General features: G+C 38.8%; 1 protein-coding gene across 3 annotated transcripts in view; it reads left to right on the top strand.

Moving 5' to 3' along the window:
• LOC110260703 (tetraspanin-8) overlaps positions 1-24,122 on the top strand; it is a 286,588-nt gene that overhangs the window by 11,628 nt on the left and 250,838 nt on the right. For 2 of the 3 annotated variants that reach the window (XR_014803641.1, XM_084956364.1), the window contains exon 2: positions 7,891-8,053. The exons of the other annotated variant lie outside the window; for it this stretch is intronic. The gene's annotated coding sequence lies outside the window, so the exon portion shown is untranslated. The remainder of the gene's footprint in view (positions 1-7,890; positions 8,054-24,122) is intronic. 3 annotated transcript variants of the gene reach the window in all.

Here is a 24,122-nt window from a genome sequence, read left to right as displayed (position 1 = left end):
ACACTGGTACTTCAGAGAGAGGGGAAAGAGATGTCCTTATGTGTGGGAATTCCAGCTGATGAAGTGGTCATGGTTGATACTGATGGTGAGAGGTAATGGATATAAATGTGAAAATTGGTGTAATTGTGGAAGAAGACACTGTAGATAAATATTATCTTACATTTATTGAGCACTAATTACTCATTGGGCACAGTTCTCAGCATTTTACAGGTATTATCCCATTTAATCCTCAGAACAACTCCATGAGACAGGTACTATTAACTTCCCCACTTTGTAGGGAACCTTCTTTTTGCCGATGGAGTGTCTTGCCTCATTGTTGGTGGCTGCTGATTGATCAGGGTAGTGGTTGCTATAGATTGGGGTGGCTGTGGCAATTTCCTAAAATAAGACAACCATGATGTTTGCCGCATCTGTTGACTCTTTCTTTCTCTGTAGCATGATGCCGTTTGATAGCGTTTGTCCACGAGTATAACTTTCAAAGTTGGATCCGGTTCTCTCAAATCCTGCTACTGCTTTATCAACTAAGTGTATGTAATATTCTAAATCCTTTGTTGTTCAACACTCAATTAAGTTCACCTTCTTATATGGGCACAGTTCATGAGCCCAAAACAATTACAATAGTAACATCAAAGATCTCTAGCCAAAGATCGCCATAACAAATATAATAATGAAGCCTTTGAAATACAGCAAGAATTACCAAAACGTGATAACAGAGACACGAGGTGAGCAAATACTATTGGATGGCACTGATTGACTTGCTTGACACAGTGTTGCCACAAACCTTTAGTTGTAAAAAATGCAATATCTGCAAAGTGCAATGAAGCAAGATATGCCTTATCGATGAGGACATTGATGCCCAAGATCACACAGCTACAGAATGTTAGATCTGGGATTGGACTTCAAGCAGGCTGACTCGAAATCTATGTTGTCAGGCTCTACTTCATCCTGCTTCATTCTGAGAGAAGAGTGAGAGTAGACAAATCTGAGAAGTCTCAACGCTTTGAGGAGAAATCAAGAAGAAGAGTTAGAATAGACTAAAAAGGAACAGTTAGAAAAGGGCGCTGGAAGGAAGCCCAGAGAAACTGGGGCCAGGAGGACGGGTAGGCGCAGTGTCAAATACTATGGGCTATCTGCTGAGAGGCACATCACTGTGGGTATGAAGCAGGTATCAGTAAAACACCAAACCTGCATCTCTATGGCTTGAAACAAGGTTTTGTTCAGTTACTTTGTCAGGAAAAAATATTCAGAAAAAGCACTGTTATTAAGCAACTGGTACCTGGTTCATTAATCATGATCTCTATATACATTTAAATATTCTTAGTTTTTCAACACCAACACTAACTGCTTATCAATGGAAATTTGACCGAACTTCATCCTCTTATTATTTTGAATAGCTAGGGGAAATCACTCCTTTGAGGGAGAGAAAAGTCTGACTCATATGCTTTTGCTGAAAAAAAGTCTACTTATTTAGAGTATGAAAAAAGAGAAAGCTATAATTTGAACTGGGTTTAGCAAAATTGCATTAAATTAAGCACATGCCCGAAGGAAAGTTACAAATGACTTACAATTATTATTTCAGTGATTTGATGAATAAATTAGTAATTCCCAAACCACCCTCCTTAAGGCTAGCCTTGTAATTTAATTCATAAGAATTTATTGACCCCTTTTACAGATTTAAGCAAGCCAGACACAAAGAGTGCTGTACAAGGGACATTTACTTATTTGTTGAATAAATATTTACTGAGAACTTAGTAGATTTGGCACTGTGTTTGGCACTAAGGACAGAATGGTGAGTGAAATGGAAATGGTCCCTGACCTTCTGGGGCTTATGGTCTAGTGGGAGTGAGAGACATTGATTAAAAACAGATACAAATAAATAGTTGTTTACAAACTGATCTTAGTGCCATGAATGATATTTAGGGAAAAGAGATTCTCCAATGAGAGAAAAAAATAAAATGACATGGAAATGAACGATAGTGCCTGGAGTGATTTTAATACCAATAATTTGTTTGGTAATCTCTCTTCATAGATAGATGAAGCAAACACTATTTCAGACATTAATAAAAGTATTATCCTTTTCAATTAGTGTGAGTACAGTTTTATTCTTCACTCACTTTTTTTTTTCTTTAGGCATTTTTTCTTTCTGTCTTTTGCTTGCGAATTTGTATAATTGTGGTGGCAGCTTGTTCATTGCAGGTTCATGCTACTGGCAAGAAGACAAAGAAAATGGAGCAAGGAATTATATTAATAAGTGTTTTAACACCTCAATGTTGAGGCTGCTTGGAATGTTGTAAAGATATGTGTATTATCTCCAGCATGGGAAGAAGTGGCTATACTAAGTAGTTGAACATCCTTAGGTACTAACTCAGTTGAAGTCTCTTAAAAGTAAGATCAATGTTTTCTGCAGTGTTAAACAAGTTCTTGAGTGACCATTTCAGTGCCAAGTCACCATGGACAGTCAATTGTTGACCAGCACTAACGTTGACTTCTAATGTTGGCTTGTGCTGTTGCTTTGTCTTGTGTATGAAACGTCGGAAGAGGTGGTATTTTTCCATGAAATTCAAAACGTTTGAGAACATGCTTTTCTTTTCATTTACAAATGCTTTTCAACCTCCACCCTGAGCTTATACTCATAGCCCAGGACAGAACATGTGGCAAAAACCTGGTAAATCTTTTTCAGAGGAAGAGATGTATTAGTTACAGAAAGAAAGAAAAATTGAATATCGCAAACTTTGGAATAGAGACAAACTAAAAGAACAGACCATTTGGAAAAAAAAAAGAACTTAGTTTATTCTGAGGTATAAATGGAAAATATATAATACAATTTCTAAACTTAAATTCTTTCCTTGTCAAGATAGGCAACTTTTTTCAATAAAAGTCATTTAAAATGTAAAGTTTTTGTTTGTTCTACAGAATGTGGGTAAGATAAAGGAAATTTTTAAAAAGGAAAAAAAAAGGTGTATAATGAAGAGCATTAACAAGAGTAGTTCCCTAGATGGTAAATTTAGAATAATGAAGGAAAACATTTATTCTAATAATTATATTTAATTACTATCTCTGGCTAGTAGAACATATATTCTTATGTCACTTTACTGCCATAGCTCCAGGATGGCTTTTTATGAGAATAAGAATTTCTTGACATACTAGGGATAGTAAAAACAAAACTAAGCACTAAAACCCCAAAAATGTGGTTAACAAAAAAATCGTGAAAGAATTTCACGTCCTGTGATTTCTTTCCCTGTTGACTATTTCACTTAAATTCTGGTTCTAAGATGAAAAAATCGATTGTTTTCATTTTATTGAAAATTCTTATGAAAAGGGGGAAACTGCTCCCTGAGTTCTAGTTTAAATTCTTAAGTATATTAACTATAATTCTCAAAAGGTTCTCTTTTGCAATACAGGTATCAAGTCATGCTCAAAGAGAAGCAAGGATAGAAATTCTTAGAAGAAAAAGAGCAGCATATTACTAAGGTTTAAGTTCTTGTTTGATGTGTAAACTAAACTTAGTCAGGTGCTATAAAAGGAATGTGTTTGCCTGGTAGGTTATATTATCTATGAATAAATATATGCAGATATATAAATATATCTTCATACACAGAGTATTCAGTGTTAAGGGACCAACTATTATATGTGCTATATAATAGATCTTGTTTCATAAGCAAGTCCTTAAAACTTAAAATTGATCTACTTAAGTGCCAAAAGCCTTAAGGCTTTAATTATATTCAGGAGGTTAATTAACATTCTATTCTTGGCCTAGGAAAACAATCCCTTCATCATTTTCACTTATTCAACAAATAGTTACTGAGTCCTTGCTATGTCAAGATGTTGTCCTTGGTTCTGGAAACAGAGCAACCAAACAAAACTGACACAAACTCTCGCCCTTTACATTCCAGAGAGTTCACATTCTAGAGAGGCAGACAATTAACACATAGATAACAAAAATATTTATAATATCAGGTGGTAATTAGGGAAAGTAAAGCAAGGATGGGGAAGTAGGCAGTGGGAGGGCAGGGAGGGAGAACTGCAGATGAGAATGGCCAGGGGAGGGCTCACTGAGGAGTACCATCTGAATAAGACCTGAAGGAAGCAAGAGAGTGGGCCGTGCAGGCATCTGTGCAGAGGGGCTTTCTGAGAAGAAGAAACAGCAAATGCAAGGTCTCTGGGCAGGGGCAGGCCTGCCATGTTTGAAGGACAGCAGACATGGACCAGTGCAGTTTAAGCGCACTAAAGGCAGAGGGCGAGGCTCCTGTAATCTGAGTGATGGTTTGGGCCAGGGTCGTAGCAGTGGAAGTGATGACAAGTGGTTGGATTAGGGGCTGGATTCTGGAGATGTTCTGAAAATAGAGCTGACAGAATTTGCTGATGGATTGGATGTGGGGTTTATGAGAGGGAGGGAGGAATCAAGGAAGAATTCAAGGTTTTTGACCTGAGCAACTGGAAGGATTGAAGTTGCCATTAATTGAGATGGGGAAGACTGTGGAGAGAAAAGGTTTAGAGGGAGGAAAAGAACGTTGGAACTGGGCATGTTCATTTTGAGAGCATATTATATGTCTGAATGGAAACACTGCGTATGTAGTTGAGTCTACATGTTTGGCATTCAGAGAACTCTAGGCTGGAAATTTAAAGTTGATAATTGTCAGAATATAGGGGGCTTGAAAAGTCATGAGACATTTTGAGATCATTAAGGGAGGGAGTGCAGAGAGGAAAGAGGAGAGATCCGAAGACTGAGCCTGAAATACTCTGAAACCTACCCTATCAAAAGTCAACTGTTGAAGTTGTGGCACTGAAGCATTACTAGCGAAGGTTAGGAAGGAGAGTGGCCAGAGTAGGAAGAGGAAAATGAGGTTCTGGAGGCCTCAGGAAGAATATATTTCCAGTGGGAATGAGGGATCCACAGTGAAATGTTTCTAATAGATTTAAAGATGAAGAGGGAGAATTGTCTATTGGGTTTAAGCATTGCACAGGTCATTAATCTTAGCAAGAGCAATTTGATGGAGTGAAGGGAACAGTCTATTTGGAGTGCATTCACTTAACCTATTTGAAACACATAGAAGTTATCTAAGTTATTCAAAAACATCTGAGATAAATAAAACACTAAAAATATTCTCTGTGCAAAAGATCTAAAACATGCTTTCAGACATTGAGACAGAAAAGCAAAAACTTACATTTATTCAGCACTTACTTGTGCCAGGTACTTTACAAAAGTGCCTTAGAGGCCCCGTATTATTTATTTTACAATAAATCTATGAATTATGTGCTTTTATCTCCATGTTATAAGTTTAAGGGACTTTTCTAAAGTCATGTAACAAGTGACAGAGTTGAGGTTTTGGAAATATTTTCATAATACTCTTAAACTGACTAATGATTTTGTTTCCAAGGTGTATCTATTGCTTTTGGAAATTGATAGTCTCATTTTTTAGAAACTATCATTCTTTCATTTTGTTCATTCCATTTATTTCATGTGTCTATATTTTTCCAAAATCTAGCACTTCTGCAGTATTGAAAATTTATAGCCGTTGCTTTGATTGCTTTTTCCTTTTTTTAAATCAAAATATTTCAATTCTTTGAATTTGATTGACATGGTCGATCACTGTAAAAATGTTAATGTAGAGAATGTAATTTTCTAGAATTATTTCTAGACTTTGTACAAAAATTTATTTCAAGGAACTTGATATAATTTTTGGAAGTACATTCTTTTTTTTTCTTTTCTGCTTTTTAGGGTTGCATCTGCAGCATATGGACATTTCCAAGCTAGGGTCAAATTGGAGCTGCAGTGGCTGGCCTACACCACAGCCACAACAAAGTGGGATCCGAGCTGCATCTGCAACCTACATCACATCTCAGGGCACCTTACCCACTGAGCAAGGCCGTGGGTCGAACCTGCATCCTCATGGATTCTTGTCGGGATTGTTAACCAATGAGCCATGAAGGGAACTCCAGTACATTCTTTTTTAAATTGAAGGATTGTTGATAAAAGAATATTTTAAAAGTTACAGGGTACAGTGTAGCAATTCACAATTTTTGAAGGTTATGTTCCATTTATAGCTGTTACAAGCTATTTACTGAATTTCTCATTTTATACAATATATCCTTGTAGCTTATTTTATACCTAATAGTTTGTACATTCTTAAAGTAATGGTATGGAAAGCCACTGAACACTGAACATGCTCACTTCATGTTCACAAGCTCTCGGTGAGGTAGACATGATTATTATCTACACTTTACACTCAGGGAACCCGAGGTTTGAGGAAGTTGAGTAAATGGCCCAAAGACATGGCTTGTAAATGGTGGGGTAAAGATTGACCCCACGTCCTCTGAAATTACATTCCATGCTCTTTCCACTACAACATGCATGTAAATTTACTTAATTCCAAAGCTTGGCTTGAAATGGTATATCTTTCCTCATCTGTGTAAAATTGATTACCCTCATTTGATGCACCATTTTAATTCTAACAGCTGGTGCAACAAGGCCTCGCAATTTTAGGAAACATGTATACATTTTAAAATTAGACATGTTTTCTCTGGGAAACATGTGAATAGATTGATTTTTCCTCCCTCTAATAAGATGGGATCTACATAACCTTAGAGAAGGAAAAGCAGCATTTCGGTTTGCTTGGGTATGCTTTTCATAGATGTTGATTCTTTTGGAAGACATGGCTAGGATTGGTTTTGGTAGAGCACTAGGATAAACACCGATTATGCCATGGATTCTGGAGCCTGCCGTGAAATGGGCCTGGGAGTATGTCATTGTTTTCCTAGAATGACTCTTACAACTTTCCACTGCCCCTGAACTTCACATTCCATTCACAACAAAATTGATGGTTTCTTTCAACTAGCATGCCCTTCCCATTTCTACTTTTGAGACTCTTGAATGGAGTTTCCACTTTATGACCAGAGTGGTCTAAGAAAAATATAACTCTGACAACCTGCTTTTATACTTAAAATTCTTCAATGACTCCTCATTACATTTAAAGTAAAATACAGGCCCCTTACAATAGCCCACAGGCCTTACATGACCTGGCCCTTGCCCCACTCTCTAACTTCATCTAGCACCATGTTTCCTCTATTGATGAGGCTCTAGCCCAGGCCTTCCTGAAGCTCCTTCAAGTCTTTTCCTGACTCCAGGTAGGCATAGTACTGTTTCCTCTGCCTGGAGTATTCTGTCTTCCATTGCCAATGGAAGGGCTAGCTCCTAGGGACCTTCCCTGACCACCCAATTGAAATAACCACCCCCACTATCATTTCTCTAATTACCCTGTACTTTTCCTTCAAAGTACTGATTATAGTTTGGGATTACATTTTATTTATGTGTTTGTTTAACATCACCACTTGAACATAAACCTTGAGGACAAGTTTCTCTACCTGCTTTTTTCCGCACCACTGCCTCACTGAGGATAGATGGTCAATAAAATTTCTTGACTAAATACGTGCCCTTTCACAAGCTGTTGTCTCAGCCTGGAATGCAACATAAATAGCTGATATTTGTTTTGCACGAATATCCTACGCACTGTGATGATATTACAAGTTGGTTTATCCTGGAGCTGGAGCAAAGACGGAAGGTGCATCCATGTAGCATGTAATGAGCATGTATGGATGAGATGCTAACTCTCTGTCCTTCTGCTGGGTTTCATTGACTGCCTCAAAAGCAAATTATAAAGAAAGAACATAGAAGTATTGGGTTAAACATCAAATTCTATCCTATTATAATCTAGATATAATATGGAGAATACTATGTAATTGAGAAGCTGAGATGTATAAGAGGATCAACGTGGGCTTGTTTTAAAGAGATGAATGTGAACATAAACTTTTCAATCCTTTTGGTGAGGATAAGCAGGGATAAAACAACTATCTTTTATTTTCTTTAAATTTGAAGATATTCTGTCCTTGCAGCAATTCACTATTCGGAGTGGAGAATGGGTAAAGCTATCGTTTGAGCTCCCTCTGCTGGTAGTGAGTGATGTTTTTAGCAGAAGACAGATGAAGAGAGTACAGTTTCGTATCACTGAAAGGATGAAGCACCTTGATCTTCGCTGCTACATGCCTGGTGGTAAAGGTAGGAAGCACATGTGCTAAGTTTTAAATAATTTGTAGCAACCATGTTGAGATATAATTTACATAAAGTTCACTCATTTAAAACTTACAGTTCAGTAGTTTCCAGTCTATTTACAAGGCTGCACAATCATCACCATAATCTAATTATAGAATATTTTCATCACCCTCCAAATAAAACTTCTAGCCTTTATCTATTGTTCCTTATTCCTCACTCCACTTTCTGCTGCCCTTAGCACCTGGAAACCACTAACTAATCTTTATGTCTCTGTCATCTTACCTATTTTGGACATTTTGTGTCAATGGAATCATACAATAGGTAGTTTTTTGTGACTGCCTCATTTCACTTAGCATACTGTTTTTGAAGTTCATCCATATTGTAGCAGGTACCAACATGTCACTGCTTTTTATTGCCTAGTAGTGTTCCACTTTCTAGGCACACCACACGTCATTTATCTATTTATTAGCTGATGGATATTTGGATTGTTGTTTCCACTTTTTGGCATATGAACAATGCTGCTATGAACATTAAACATTAGTATACACCTTCTTATGTGGACATGTATTTTCAGTTCTCTTGGGTGTATACGTAAGCGTAGAATTGCTGGGTCATATCTGTTTAACATTTTGAGGAATTGCCAAATCGTTTTCCAAAATGAGTGTCCCATTTTACCTTCTAATGCACACGCTCTTTTGGATACACTTTAAAAGTAGTACTTCAGATAAAGGTAGCTTAAACTTTTTTGGGGTCTTTTTTTTAGGGTCATACCTGCTACCTATGGAAGTTCCCAGGTTAGGGGTCCCATCAGAGCTGCATCTGCCAGCTTATGCCACAGCCACAGCAATGCCAGATTCAATCTGTGTTCGCAGCTTATACCACAGCTTGTGGCAATGCCGGATGCTTTAACCCACTGAGCAAGGCCAGGGATTGAATGTGTATCCTCATGGATACTCGTTGGATTCTTAATCCACTAAACTACAACAGGAACTTCAAAAGTAACGTAAATTTAATAAATGTCCTTTATCAATTACATTTTCTATTTTGCTTGTGTACTTTCACATTGTCCCCATTTTCTTTGTTATTGTTGTTCCATCTATCTCTTCTTCTCCATTCATACTGTGAAATCTCTCTCATTTTCTCCTCTGTAAAGATGGGTGATAAGATGAAGTCCAAGTTCCTGCTCAGCTCAGAAATGCTAGGTCAGGATGAAAAACCAAAGTACCGTCTTGACTGCTAGCTGCCTCAGTGATGTTATTATAAACCTCCTGGAGAAGTATATCATAGTGGTTTAGAGTATTGACTCTGGAGTCTGACCACCTGGGTTTAGATTTTTGGTCTCCCCAGTTTCTCATTGCATAACCTTCCCCAAAGACTTAATTTTCTTTTTTTCTTTTGCTTTTCTTTTTATGGCTGCATCTGCAGCATATGGAAGTTCCTGGGCGAGGGGTCGAATCAAAGCTGCAGCTGCCAACCTACACCACATCCACAGCAATAGTGGATGCTTAACCCACTGAGAAAGGGCAGGGATTGAACCTGCATCCCCATGGACATTTTGTTGGGTTCTTCACCCACTGAGCCACAACAAGAACTCCCAAAGACTTAATTTTCTTTTCTTTTTTGTCTTTTTTTTAGGGCCGCACCTGCAGCATGTGGAGGTTCTCAGGCTAGGGGTCCAGTTGGAGCTGTAGCCGCCGACCTATGCCAGAGCCACAGCAACTGGGGATCCAAGCTGTGTCTGCGACCTTCACCGCAGTTCACGGCAACGCTGGATCCTTAACCCACTGAATGAGGCCAGGGATCGAACCCATGTCCTCATGGATGCTAGCCAAAGACTTAATTGTCTAACTCTCATTCATGGAATGGGAGCACTAACAGTAGTAATCGAATGGGATTTTTATGGAGACAATGCTACAGAGTGCCTGGTACCTATAGAGGGAGCTCTCAGTAAATACTGGCTATTATCATAGTCTACCATATTCCTTCTCAGCTCTCTGAACCTGGCACTGGAACTCCAAATAGGTCCATAGGTGTAGAGATTGCTCCTGGAAGAGGATGGGTACTTCATTAAATAGGCTCCTTTAGAAAGCCAGAAGAGGAACAGGATAAATGATCAATATGGCTGTTATTGGATCAATGTCTACATCAGCAGAATCTTCAGTCTATATCTTTACCTTCAGAGGCAAAATGTTCCACCATGGCAAAAATTTTGTGGCATTGAAGGGCCAAATAATAGTATGAAATACAAATTTTGCACTTTTAACTCCCCTAAAACTTGTTTTGGGGGGCCATCTACCATATTTAAAATTTTATAAAAGTAATCAGCCCTGTCTACATAAAATGCTAAAATGTGTACTATTCCAAATTAATATAAACTTTCAGAGTAGTCATGTACTGAGGCATGGGAGACCAGAGGAGCCCATGTCAATAAGTGCTGCTTTAGACATGAAAGATTGTTTATGCGGCTTCCTGTAGGCATTCCCATTCTCAGAAAGCTGGGAAAATGCATGTAAATCACTATGTTGGCACCATTCAAATGGCCAATCCATCCCCCCCAACTCCCCCACCCCCCACCCCGTATGGTTTAAAAAAACAATTACGGGAGTTCCCATGGTGGTGCAGCAGAAACGAATCCGACTAGAAATCATGAGGTTTCAGGTTCAGTCCCTGGCCTCGATCAGTGGGTCAAGGATCCGGTGCTGCCGTGAGCTGTGGTGTAGGTTGCAGATGCAGCTTGGATCTGGTGTTGCTGTGGCTCTGGTGTAGGCCGGCAGCAACAGCTCCAATTAGACCCCTAGCCTGGGAACCTCCATGTGCTGCAGGTGCAGCCCTAAAAAGACAAAAAGACCAAACAAAACAAAACAAAACAACAACAAAACAAACAAACAAACAAAAAAACCCAATTATGTTCATAGAATTTAGGGAAAGATAGTATGAGTCTTAAGTTCTTGGCACAATAGAGACAAAAATGGTACCCAGAGAAAAATGCATGGCTTGCATGTCTGTCAAAGAGTTTTGGGCGCAAGTGTGAGGACGCTAGGCCCGTGTTATGAGAGCCTGGATGGGGAGGGAGTACTGAGTGAAACTCTGAGGTCACTTCTTAGGTTTCCAGGAGCCTCGAGACCTGTGAATAGTCCAAAATCTTCTCCCGGATCTTGGAACTTTGATTCTGGGAGACTCTGAGGAGAGAGGAGGTAGACAGTGCCTAGTGCTTTGAGGTTCGTTCTTTGATGACTGAGGAGTTCTCACATTATCTCTAGGACTTGCAACACAGGGCTGGGATTAGGTATGGAATGAGGCACTTTTTTCATCTTTACATAGATGCTCGTAGATGAAGATGGTGACCCAAGATTTCTTCTCTGTTCCACCCTTCCCTTGGACTACCATTCTACTTCCTCCTCAGTTCTTCTCCACTGATATTTCCCCTCCCAGATTCCTAGTCCTGCATGTACAATGTGAAGCTTCCCCTTCCTACACCCAGAAGCTCAGGTTGGATCCACTGTCTGGTGTCAGGTGTCCAGACATGTGGCCACATTTTCACACTTCACTCTTTTACTCATAAATTTATAATAGAACTAAATTTTATGTATTTATGTATGTATGTATTTATATTTTATTTTTGCTTTTTTCAGGGCCGCACCCACGGCATATGGAAATTCTCAGGCTGGGGCTCAATCAGAGCTGCAGCTGCTGGTCTACACCACAGCCACAGCAACGCTGTGGGATCTGAGCCACGTCTGTGACCTTCACCACAGTTCACAGCAACGCCAGATCCTTAACCCACTGAGTGAGGCCAGGGATTGAACCCGAATTCTATGGTTCCTAGTCAGATTCGTTAACCACTGAGCCACGACGGGAACTCTAATACAACTACATTTTAAATAAAGAAGCTTAATCTCCAATATGGGAGCTGATAGAAGAGGTTGTATGATCATTTATAAATTGGACTTTTTATGGCTAAATTTCTTACACTTACTCTCAGGAAATTTAAAGTTATAAACTGCAACTCCAGTCTGCTACTGTGAATAAGATGATAACCAAAGGTTTTATTTTATTTTTTCATGAGAGCTCTTTGGACCTGTAATGCAAGAGGCATTTCAAAGTTTGGATTGCCCTTAAAAAGAAAATGCTAAGTATGTTAAATTGTGCACTTAGTTTCAATGTGGAGGAACGAATCTCAAATTCAATGAATTGAAGCAATTCTTCAGAACTCTGAAGAGCATTTGCAATTAAAACACTGTACTTGCAGTGTACTGGCCGACTCTTTCTCCTGGAAAGCTTTGTTTCTCTGTGAAACTGAAAATCCTGCCATTGATCTGTATGCACAAAACCCTGTTGATTTAAACAGGACTCCCAGAGGTGAAACAACAGCAAAACCAAGAGACTCAATTTACTAAGCTTGGGTTACAGGAAACATATTTAATAGCAGACAGTTCCTGTTTTCATTGTTTTCCATCTAAGTTCCTACAAAATCAGATTGTCTTTAAATAGATGCTGCTGCCATTGGGACAGGGTTCAGTTTCACATCCCTAAAGAAATAAAGAGTTTTGTAAAAATTCACTCTACCTTGGCCTCACATATAATGGGCTTAGGTCAAGCCCAAAGGATCAAGATGGATATCATGCTAAAACAGTGATAGAATAACGACACCAAAGATGTGAAACACATACTTTTTAGACTCTTGAATGTAGCACTCAATAACCAAGGGATGGTTACTGGTAGAAGGAAGTAAAAGGGGATTTCCTTTGAGAGCAACCCCATTTTGTCTGCCTTGGCGTGTAATACAGGTTGCTCTTAAATATTTTTAAGGAAGAAAGGAAGGAGGGGAGTAGTTTGAGAAAACTATCGTCTATGATTGATCTCATTGTCTGGGAAGATCCTGGGTTTGGCAGGATTCCTGGATTTTTACCTTGAAAGAGATGAACTTCAACCAAACAGTAATAATTCTAATACTAATGATGATGATGTTGATGATGGCTAATACTTATTGAGCACATAGTATATGTCACAGATCCTATGCTAAGCATTTTCTCTCTGTATGATCTCATTTAATGTAATAACAATCCAGAATGTTTGCATTAATGCCAAACCCTGGATGACTGCATAGTGTGATAGTTAGGGGAGGGTACAGGGTTCTTCTAGTTCTTCTCCCACCATAAATTAAGTGACCTCAAGTAAGTTATCTCTGAGTCTTGGTTTCAGTCTGTAAAATGGGCACAATAAGGCCTACCTCATTGGTTTTCAGAAGGATTAAATAACACAGGTCAATAGTGGAGACAGACAAACCACCCCACAATTTGAATACAGTGGGACGTGGATTGGAGCATGGGGAGCTGCTTGTGGGAGGATTTTCTGGTCTCCCAAAGCTTTGGGGATGTGGGACTCCTGGAGGAGCTGCCCTCTAAGTGGAGGCCTGGGTAATGGATGGAAATAAGTCAGGTGCAGGTGAGGGAAGGTTGTGCTGGGTTAGATCGTTCGTGGGGAATTGCATGTGGCTGAGAAGCCTTGATGGGGGAAGGGGCAAGGTTGAGAGACAAGCCAGAGAAATAAGCTCACCCAAGTCCTGAAGGGCCTTGGATGGCTTTCTGGGGAGTTTGAACTTTCTCCTGAGGTCAAAGGGGAGTCATCGAAGAGTCTTAAGTAGGAGACTGATATAATTAGATTTGCTTTTTGTGACGTTCATTCTCTTTGAAATTAAAGATACTGTCTGAGGACAGAGACCCTTTTTTGACCCCATGTTTGAGCAGATTCATAACCTTGACCTCTTTGGTTTGGGGACTGTCATCAAGTGAGCTAACAGGTGTTTGATTCCTGCTGATCTGATATGTTATAACCTCTTATTGCTTTGATTGTTTCCGTATCTAAGTGGGGTGGTTCAGAGGATGGACCTCTGCCTGGCTATGATCCATGGTGTGGGACACCTGAATACTTTTTTTTTTTTCTTGAGTTGCTTTATTGTTTGTTTGTGGGTTATATACTTACTGTATTAACTGCAGCTAAAATTTAATCTCAGATTGACTTTCAACTGCTTTCTTCTGAGAGGTGGTTAGGCAAAGCAAATCATGATCTAAATAAAACAATAGTAAAAAAATTTGTAGACATCCTATCTCTGCTTACCCTCAACCTGGCTGCTTGCTGTTTGATTGAAACACACAATAAAATTCAATTGCATGAGTGATTTTTTTTGGAGGGTGTGAGGGGGAAGGGTTATCTGTGCTTCTGCTCTCTTTGAATAGAAAATTGACTCCATTTTATGGTCACAATCTTGTATTCCTTGAAAAATCCAAGAAAATCATCTCTTAAAATAAAACTTGGTAGTAATGTCTTTTTAGGTCATATTTTATTTAAAAAATTAGCAATTACTATTTTATAAAATATTTGCCAAACTGTCAACTCCTGCATGGTTACAAGGTTAAAATTAGATATGACAAAAATAAAAAGTCACATTAGACTCTTGGATTTCTGATGAGGCAAGCATTTAAATATTGAAATCAGGTGAATACTTATTTTAGAGCTCCATATGTTCTAGACTTGTGGTAAAATTAGAAAGTTGTTAATATGCCCATAAATAATAATCTATATATAGTATCCCAAAGGTTAATAGTTATAACTTACTTTTAAGAGGAACTAAATGTCAGAGGACTGTGATAAAACTTTTATTGGAAAATTTTGGAATTTCTTAAGAAAGAAAAATATGTATAATGGGAATCAAATATATTTGCTTTGAGTTAGTTGTTCATGAAGTGACTTAGCACTCTTGGTGCGTTTCATGTTTTAATAACGCTGTTAAATCCCATCTGGTGTTTGTAAAGTCTTTTACTATCCCCTGCTGGGACAGGCAGACATTGGTTTGCATGACTGTGTGTTCCCAAAATATTTTTTAAAAGTATCTAGTGGATTTATACCAACTGTAGCAGGATGATAGAAGACCACATTTCCATTATAATACCTTCAGAAATGGAGACAAATGTCATCAGGTCACAAAAGATCCGTCAGTTTTACACTGTGTGACATTTGGGGAAGAATGTGAATGATTAGTGGTTTTCAAAAGTTGTTTGGAATTCAACATCCTGTGTAGATATTACTTGAAAAATATTTATAGGTTCTGAGTCAGTGAGATGCAATTTATTCCTCCATGGAATTCATTCTAGAATGTGTGGAATAGTGCCTTGAAGCTTAAGTCTTTCCAAAATATTCCCTGGAAATATCATTACTGTCAATAAACAGGTTGTTCTGCCTCCTTGAGTGATTTTTATTGTATTATGACCACCCTACATCTCTGGAAATCAACAAGATCTTTGTATGGAGAGAAAGTGATTTAATTCAGCAAGAACTTATTGAATAACTCCTATATTCAAGGCAGTCTGATAGGCATAAGGAGACATGGAAAAGAATTAGATATGATCACTGTCTTTGGCAATTTATGATCTGTATAAAAACAAGGTGATCTAAAAGTCAGGAGAACCAGGTAAAAAAAAAGGTAAGTTAAGTAATAAAGATGTTGGAGTTCCTGCTATGGCACAGCAGGATGGGTGGCGCCTTGGGAGCGCTGAGAAGCAGGTTTGGTCCTGGCCTGGCACAGTGGTTTAGGGATCCATCATTGCCACAGCTGTGGCTTAGGTTGCAACTGTGGCTCGGATCTGATCCCTGTCCCAGAACTCCACATGCCATGGGGAGGCCAAAAAAAGAAAAAAAAAAAAAAAGATGTTGTGCTAATACTGAGAAAGGATGATTAAACCGGATTGTGTGATTAAAAACAAAACAAAGCAAAACACAATGGTGAATATAAAACAGATCTTAAAAGATAAGTATAATTTCACTTTAAAGGAGGTAGGGATCAGTATAGGTAAAGTAAGTTGTACATTTAAAAATCTATTATATTCTAAGGTAAAGTTGTGTAGAAGTCAGAATGCAGTGAAAAGAATTGGTGACAAGACATCTGAATTTTATTTTATTTTATTTTATTTTATTTTATATTTTTTGTCTTTTTGCCTTTTCTAGGGCTGCTCCCATGGCACTTGGAGATTCCCAGGCTAGGGGTCTAATAGGAGCTGTAGCTGCCGGCCTACGCCACAGCCACAGCAATGCCAGATCTGAGACACATCTGCAACCTACACCACAGCTCACGGCAATGCTGGATCCTTAACACACTGATCAAGGCCAGGGATTGAACCTACAACCTCATGGTTCCTCATCAGATTCATTAACCACTGAGCCACGACGGGAACTCTAAGACATCTGAATTTTAATCTTGGGCCTGGAACTAACAGTGTGAACATAGGTGATGCTCAGCTAACATTTGTTGAACACTTATTCTTAGCACTGCTTTACATCCTGGAGTTACAATGTTGACAGTCAGGGCTTCTCATAGTATGCATTCTAGTTGAAGGAGAAGGGAAGAAATCAATACTGAAATTAAGAAAAAAAAAAAAAGCAGTAGTAACTCATACTGTGATAGGAGATGAGACTGGGCTGCTTTAGGTTGTCAGGAGAAAAGACTCGTCAGAGGAGGAGGAGGTGACATTCCAGCTCTGACCTGAATGACAGTGAACTTCTCATGTGAAGGTCTGTGTACAGATAGTTCCGGAGCAATAGCAAATGTAAATATCTTTCTAGTACTCACTGCCCCAGACTCAAGAAGAGAGAGCAGCTTGTAAATTGGAAGGAAGGCAGAATGATAGCCAGGTTCTAATGAAAGAACTAGCAATAGGCTAGTGACTTTAACCACAGGGCTGGACTGAGGGCAGGGAAGCAGATAGGGGTAGTATTGGTTAGTGAGTAAGCACATAAAAATGTTTCCTGCGTTGGTGTGTATTTTTCTGTGTGTCAAGGTCTGATCAATGATATTTCAAACATGTATTGAACTAACTGCTCTTTTGCCTTCACAGTAGCTCTTCCTATATCTTTTCATTTTAATCTTATGTTAATCCATTACCTGCTTTCAAAAACTGGTTAGTTGTTGTTACATCTGGAAAATTATTGAAGAAATAGGTGGTTTCTCTGCTTCCTGCTCCCTCTGATTTGGAGTGTGATTTGTGTTGACTTTTATGGATTGAGAAGAGGAATGAAATAAATTATGGGTTAGAAGGGTATTGGACTAGCAGCCAGGCATACTGAGTTTTAAACAACCCCAGCCCCTGCCAGCTGCGTGACCTAGAATAAGACACTTCATCTCTTTGGGCCTTGGTTTTCTTATTTGTATAACAAGTAAGTTGGGTGATCTATGTAATTGGACAATCTGTAGTATGCTAAAGCCTCGCCTATGGGAAGACTCTGGAATGTAATTTGAAATACTCATTTACAACTGTCAGTGTATCAGTGGGATGACAGTGGCTGCAAATAATAGAAACCACACACTGAAAGTGCTTTTAAAATAGGGAAAATTTGTACAACTTAAGACAAAGCTTCTGAGGTAGGGTGGCTCCAGGTTTGGTTAATAATATTTACCACCTCATAGGATTATCATGGTTATTACCCTTGCTTTATAGATGTGTCAGCTGAGAAGCAAGATGGTTAATCCATGCATCATGGTCACAAAGCCAGCAAGTGGCAGTGCAAGGTTTTACCTTCACAGGCTGTCAGACTCCAGACCATACTCTTAGTTGCTCTATTGTCTCCTTTTGGATGCCAGATCAGGATGCTTTCTATTACATTGTTTGCTTTGTCTGCTGATATCAAGATTAAGTGGAAACCCATGTGGAACCTCGAAAAATTATCACCAGATTGAATACTAAGAATCAGGCTGTGGTCAGGGATCCTTGGTCTTGTGACTGGAGAAGGGTTTCTATTTTAACATGCAGTGAGAGCTTTTGGACACTAGAGGACACTTTGCAGACTATGTACATCCTTCAGGACATAGCAACTGCCTTCGTAAGCTTAAGTCTCCAGGCAGCACCATGTTTTATGGCCTCAGAAAAGAGGCCACTGTTACATCTGGCTACTGTTGCAGCTCTGTGTCCTCAGTGCCATGCTGGGGTCCTGCCTTTGTCTCAGGGCAGCCCCCATGTTGGAGATGTCTTCCAAATCTCAGTGTGGGCTCCCTCAGTTCTTTAGGGCCTTCCCCCTTTCACCTAAGATAGCTATCCTATGGGTAATGGGCTCCAATATTTTACTTTCTAGGGAGGTCGAATGCACCCATCTTCCCTCTGGTGCATCTGTTTCAGGAAACTGCCTGTGTTCTACATTTAGTTAAACTGAATTATGGTTTTCATTCATTCCTCTGCTCTTGAGTAATCATAATAACTTAAGTATTAGAAAAAAATTCTAGGATTGGCTAGTATTTGTTTTTTTTAAACCAGTCTAGGTTTTTTCATGTTGATACTAGTTAGTATAATTTATATATATATTTATTTAAATATTATATATATATTATATTTATGTAAATAAACATATATTTATAAAGTCTTCAAGATGTATGGGTGCTAAAAATGCAACTTGATGATGTTGATCAATATTCATAATTGAAATTCAATAAGACAAATTATAAACGAGAAACACAAAGTTTTTTTGGATAATAGACTTCGTTCTGGGCGCAGCGGAAATGAATCCGACTAGGAACCACGAGGTTGCGGGTTTGATCCCTGGCCTTGCTCAGTGGGTTAAGGATCTGGCGTTGCCATGAGCTAAGGTGTAGGTCGAGGACGCAGCTCGGATCTGGAGTTGCTGTGGCTAAGGTGTAGGCCAGCGGCTACAGCTCTGATTTGACCCCTAGCCTGGGAACCTCCATATGCCATGGGTGTAGCCCTAAAAGGACAAAAGAAAAAAAAATAGACTTCATTCTGTTTATAGGTTCATAAATATACTTGCCATCGTTGTAGGGTAGAGAAAGACAGAGTGACAATAGAAATCCTGCTGTTTCTATTGGTGGAGACGTGCAGAGCCCTGAAGGCAGGACAGGGCTTTTCTAGCCTTGCAACTGGGTCAGCTTGGAGGAAGGAAATTCTCAGGCATTGATGCTAGGTTTTTAAAAATGAATTACTTTCCTTTTGTTAAGAATTTTAGTCTAGCTCTATACCTAGAGTGCTTGAAGATATGGTGTCTATGACATTATTAATTGAGACACTGTGAAAATAAAAGTGTGGATTTTTAATATATTTATAATTTGTGAAATCTATAGGAACCTATTATGATAGATTGCATACATTTTCTTTTACTTTCAGGCATTCAGTGGGACATTATTAGACCTTAAATCTTTTTTTTTTTTTTTTTTTTGTCTTTTTGTCTTTTGTTGTTGTTGTTGTTGTTGCTATTTCTTGGGCCGCTCCCGCGGCATATGGAGGTTCCCAGGCTAGGGGTTGAATCGGAGCTGTAGCCACCAGCCTACACCGGAGCCACAACAACACGGGATCCGAGCCGTGTCTGCAACCTACACCACAGCTCACGGCATCGCCGGATCGTTAACCCACTGAGCAAGGGCAGGGACCGAACCCGCAACCTCATGGTTCCTAGTCGGATTCGTTAACCACTGCGCCACGACGGGAACTCCTTAAATCTTAATTTCACTTGTTTTTAGAGGCCTGCACCTTCTATTACACCTGTTTACCACCTCCTTTTTTTTTTTTTTTTGTCTTTTTACCTTTCCTAGGGCCGCTCCCTTGGCATATGGACGTTCCCAAGCTAGGTCGAATAGGAGCTGTAGCCACTAATCTACACCAGAGCCACAGCAACTCGGGATCCGAGCCACGTCTGCGACCTACACCACAGCTCATGGCAACGCTGGATCCTTAACCCGCTGAGCAAGGCCAGGGATCGAACCTGCAACCTCATGGTTCCTAGTCGGATTCATTTCCGCTGCGCCACGATGGGAACTCCTGTTTACCACCTCTTATTGCATGTCTTTGCAAGTTAGCTTATCTCCTTCCTCCCCTAGACTCTCTCCTTGGTGATTGTTGTCTATAGTAGATGCGGGAGTTTGAGGACGCTTCCTGTTGCTGACACCTCAACTATGTAGTTGTCTGGGAGAAGAGTTACCTTGCCCTTGGTGTCACAGCACATCCAGGCACAATAGAGGAGAATGGGTTGTTTCCCAAAGTGATGCGCAGGCACCATAAGCAAATGGCACAGGACTCAGTCTGTTTGGTATGATTATAAGCTTTACAGTATTTTAAATCAGGTAGTGAGTAAATCATTCTTTTCGAATGATTTTTTTCTTTCGATTCTCCTAACTATTTGAAAAGAAGGGATTATTTTGGCATTAATTACACATCTTTCTAACACTTTGAATCTCTCATTTTTAAGAGGAGAAGTAGGGCTTATCCTCAGCCCTTGTAGGTATCTATGGAGTATGAAGGATTTTTTTCTTATTCTTTTCAAAACCTGTTAAAATATAGTTTTTTTTAAAGAGTTGATTTTAATAAAAGCATAAATAAACAATAATACGGAAATATGGATTGTATACAAATATTTGAAACCTGTGAAAGTTGTACCTGGCTGATTAAAGCTTTTGAAATATTAATGTAATTGGTAAGGGCCCAGGCTTTGGATTTGAAGACTGTCTCTTCCATTTGGTCCATGAGGTGGGTGGGTTGGTCTCCTCAACTTTAGAATGGGTTGAAAATAGTACCTATCTCATATGGTTATTTTGAGGATGAAATGAAATTTAATATTAAGTTCTTAGCACATTGTAAGTATTTGGTGAATGCCTCTTCTGCTTCTACTGCTGTTTCTGTTACCACCATTACTTTTATCTGTATTTTTGGTCACATCATATACAAATATTGAGCTATATTTACATTGGGTGCCTTTGGATAATCCAAGATAATTTCTCTATCTGAAAGTCTTTAATATAATCACACCGGCAAGGTCCCTTTTTCCATTACATGTTATATATGTGTAACATAGTCATAAATATTAGGGATTAGGACTTGGGCATCTTTGGGGGGAGGCATTAGCACAGTCAACTCACTTCCCCCTAAAGGTTTACATCTGTTATACATATAAGATGCATTCGCTCAATCCCAACATCCCCCCCATCTCAATTTATTACAGCAGCAGTTCAAAGTCCAGATAATCTCATTTACCTTTCATTATCTCAAAAGTCCTGGATCCATAATCTAACCAGATCTGTGAGATGCCCTAGGTACAATTCACCCTAAGGCACAATTTCTCATCTATGAACCTGTCAAACTCAAGAAACAACCCTAACAAGTGCCAAAATACAGGCATGGGATGAAAATTATAGACTTTCTCACTCAGAAAGAGAGAAAAATGGAAGAGGAAAGGGGTCACAAGTCCCAAGCAATTTTGAATCGAGGTGGGCAGGTGACATTATGTTTTTTAAGGCCTGCAAACAGTCCACTGCAGTTTTTGGTTCCATCCTCTGGGTTTGTGGCTCCACCTTGAAGTTTTTTTTTTTTTCATGAAGGGTAGCATGTGCTTAGAACTGAATAGTTTTATCAGTCCGTTTTCTCCTTGTAGAAAACCTTCTTTTATTCATTGTCTTTCTGTTCAAACTGTGAAATAAGAGGAAAAGCAGTAGCATTGCTATCCTGAAAGCCATGTTGGAGTCCAATGTAGTATTATGACATATAGCTAAATATTTATTTTCTATTTAATTTACTTTAACATAAAAATGATTTCTGAACAACTGCATTAACCCAGTTTTTTCAGGAATATGACTAGTCAACTGGTGGCTATTGCAAAAGTGGTCAACGAATTGGATTGCTAATAATTTTGAAATGGCCAAGGATTTATTAATCAATATTCTTTTATGATGACTGCTTACTTTGGACTTCCATCTGATTCTTGGGCTTTATTAGTCCCTGAAACTGAGCTTCTCTCATAAGAAAATTGTCCATGGTAAGCTTCTCAGGAAACAGATTATAGAACTAGAGCCCCAAGAAAAATATCTCAAATCCATACAGCATCAAATAGAGATTTTAAAAAAGTCTTGTAATTCCACACAAATGAACAGGCTGTGTGTTTTGCTGTCCCTCAACTTTTAGAGAGGATAGGGACTTTTTCTCTGAATATCACCCTAAAAACTAGGATTTAGCTGGAATAAACTTAAGTGATGCATCTGGACAAGCTAAGTCTAGGCTAATTTCCATCCAAATACACACTAACAGTCAGCCAAATGACACTCCAGTTGTTCTGAGTTTCTCCTAAGTAGTGATTATCATCTCTGCTTGTATCATTGCTGGCTTTGATTTTCTAATGACAGTAAATGACTCTTGGAACCAGGCAGCTATCATGAAATTTCTTTTTGATGTGATTGTAAGCAAATCGCAACCATAGAGTCTTTTGTTACTTAAGATGCTTTTATGGAACTTCTGATGCTAATGATGAGAATACCACATGTGCTAGTCTGATAGCATAAAACTTTAAGTGGGAAATTATATCCCAAGTCATACTCTCCGTCTAAAACATTTTTTCAGATTTCCCAGACCTGTTTAGTACAATGCTGCTATGTGACCTTCATGCCTTCAGAGTGGAAATGATATAGAAAATGACTCTCAGCAGATTCACTGATGACTTGTTAATGATGGCAGTGTAACCTGTCCTAATGGAAGGTTGTCAGCAGCATTTCAGATAATCTGACCATGTGGTGCTGTGGTCTTAGTTACAGTTCCTGGTTGGGGTGGTTGGCAAATGCTTGCTCTTCTAGACTGGTTTTTGGAGGCAGGTGAAAGAGGGCATTAAATTCCCTGGAAGAACATTTCCTTCTCTTTTAAACATGATTGGAAACTATCTTTTATTTATTGAGAGTGAAGTCATGACCAAATAAACAAGGATCTGAGCAGTGAGATAATCAGCATCAAACTTAAATATGATTAACAAATAGATGCTTTTTGTGTTGTATCTTTTTTCCTTAGTTTTCGCTCTGTGTGTGTGTGTGTGAGAGAGAGAGAGAGTTGTGTGTTTCCTGAAAGGTAGGTCTGAAGATGTGCAAAGTTACTTTCTCTTATGAAAATATTGAATATCAAATAAGGAATTAACAATAAGGATATATTTTTCCACTCCAAAAATGTGGCACTTAAAAAATGCCTTAAAAAAAACCCTAGAGTGGAGTTCCCGTTGTGGCTCAGTGGTTAACGAATCCGACTAGGAACCATGGGGTTGCGTGTTCGATCCCTGGCCTTGCTCAGTGGGTTGAGGATCCGGCGTTGCTGTGAGCTGTGGTGTAGGTTGCAGATGCGGCTCGGATCCCGAGTTGCTGTGGCTGTGGTGTAGGCCGGTGACTACAGCTCCGGCTGGACCCCTGGCCTGGGAACCTCCATGTGCCGCGGGAAGCGGCCCTAGAAAAGGCAAAAAGACAAAAACAAAAACAAAAACAAAACAAAAACAAAACCCTAGAGTGAATGTGGATTAGATTATTTGGTTTTACACTGTAGATCTGGTATTTTTATAAGGCTTAAGTGCCTGGTTCAGAGTAGTCGATTAATAAATACTCTTGAATTTAATTGGAGAATTAAGTTGGGCTGCTCTAGAAATTTCATCATCATTAATAAGTTTCTTTTACAGTTTGCTTATTAATTAGTTTACCTATTCATTTATTTTTACTGACATCGACTATAAAATATAGTGTCATTTTATAGTAAAATATAGTAAGGTGTACTAAGTCTCATGAGGAAATATAAGGAATATGACATGGGTCTTGATTTCTAAGAGTTTATAATTTCAAGTGGGAGGTGATATACATGCAAGGAACCAGAAGATAACATCAAAAAATTACTACAATTGGAAAAGGTAATCTGAGTTCCAGTTTGTAAATTCCAAGCTTACAGATTTTTGGAATCCCAAAAGGCAAGCTCAAAGCTGTCTGTGAACATTTATTTGTTTATCTTTATTATTTACCTGTTAAAAAAAAACTCTTTAAAATGATGTAATAGGAATTTTTATTTAATGAGACAACTTTGTTTTAAATACCACTTCCATAAGGCAAAGGCTATAGTTCTTAGTGAAATCAACATGAAATTCATAAGCAGTTGGCCAGTGCTACCTACTGTCTTGTGGTAGCTGACAGTCTCTGAATTAGCTGTTGCTACGTTCTTTTACAGCTAATTTATGTTTTAAAAGTTTTTAATATTGGAACTTTCAAGCATGGTGTTATGCTTTTTACCTTTTTCTTTTTCTA

The sequence above is a fragment of the Sus scrofa genome, chromosome 5 (genome assembly GCF_054392235.1).
Source record: "Sus scrofa isolate SSC_HxYL_T2T_F1_AM1 chromosome 5, Sscrofa_HxYL_maternal_Yorkshire_Landrace_v2.0, whole genome shotgun sequence".
Taxonomy (NCBI): Eukaryota; Metazoa; Chordata; class Mammalia; order Artiodactyla; family Suidae; genus Sus; species Sus scrofa.
The sequence above is the reverse complement of the archived record's forward strand: the minus strand, read 5'-3'. Positions and strand labels throughout refer to the sequence as shown.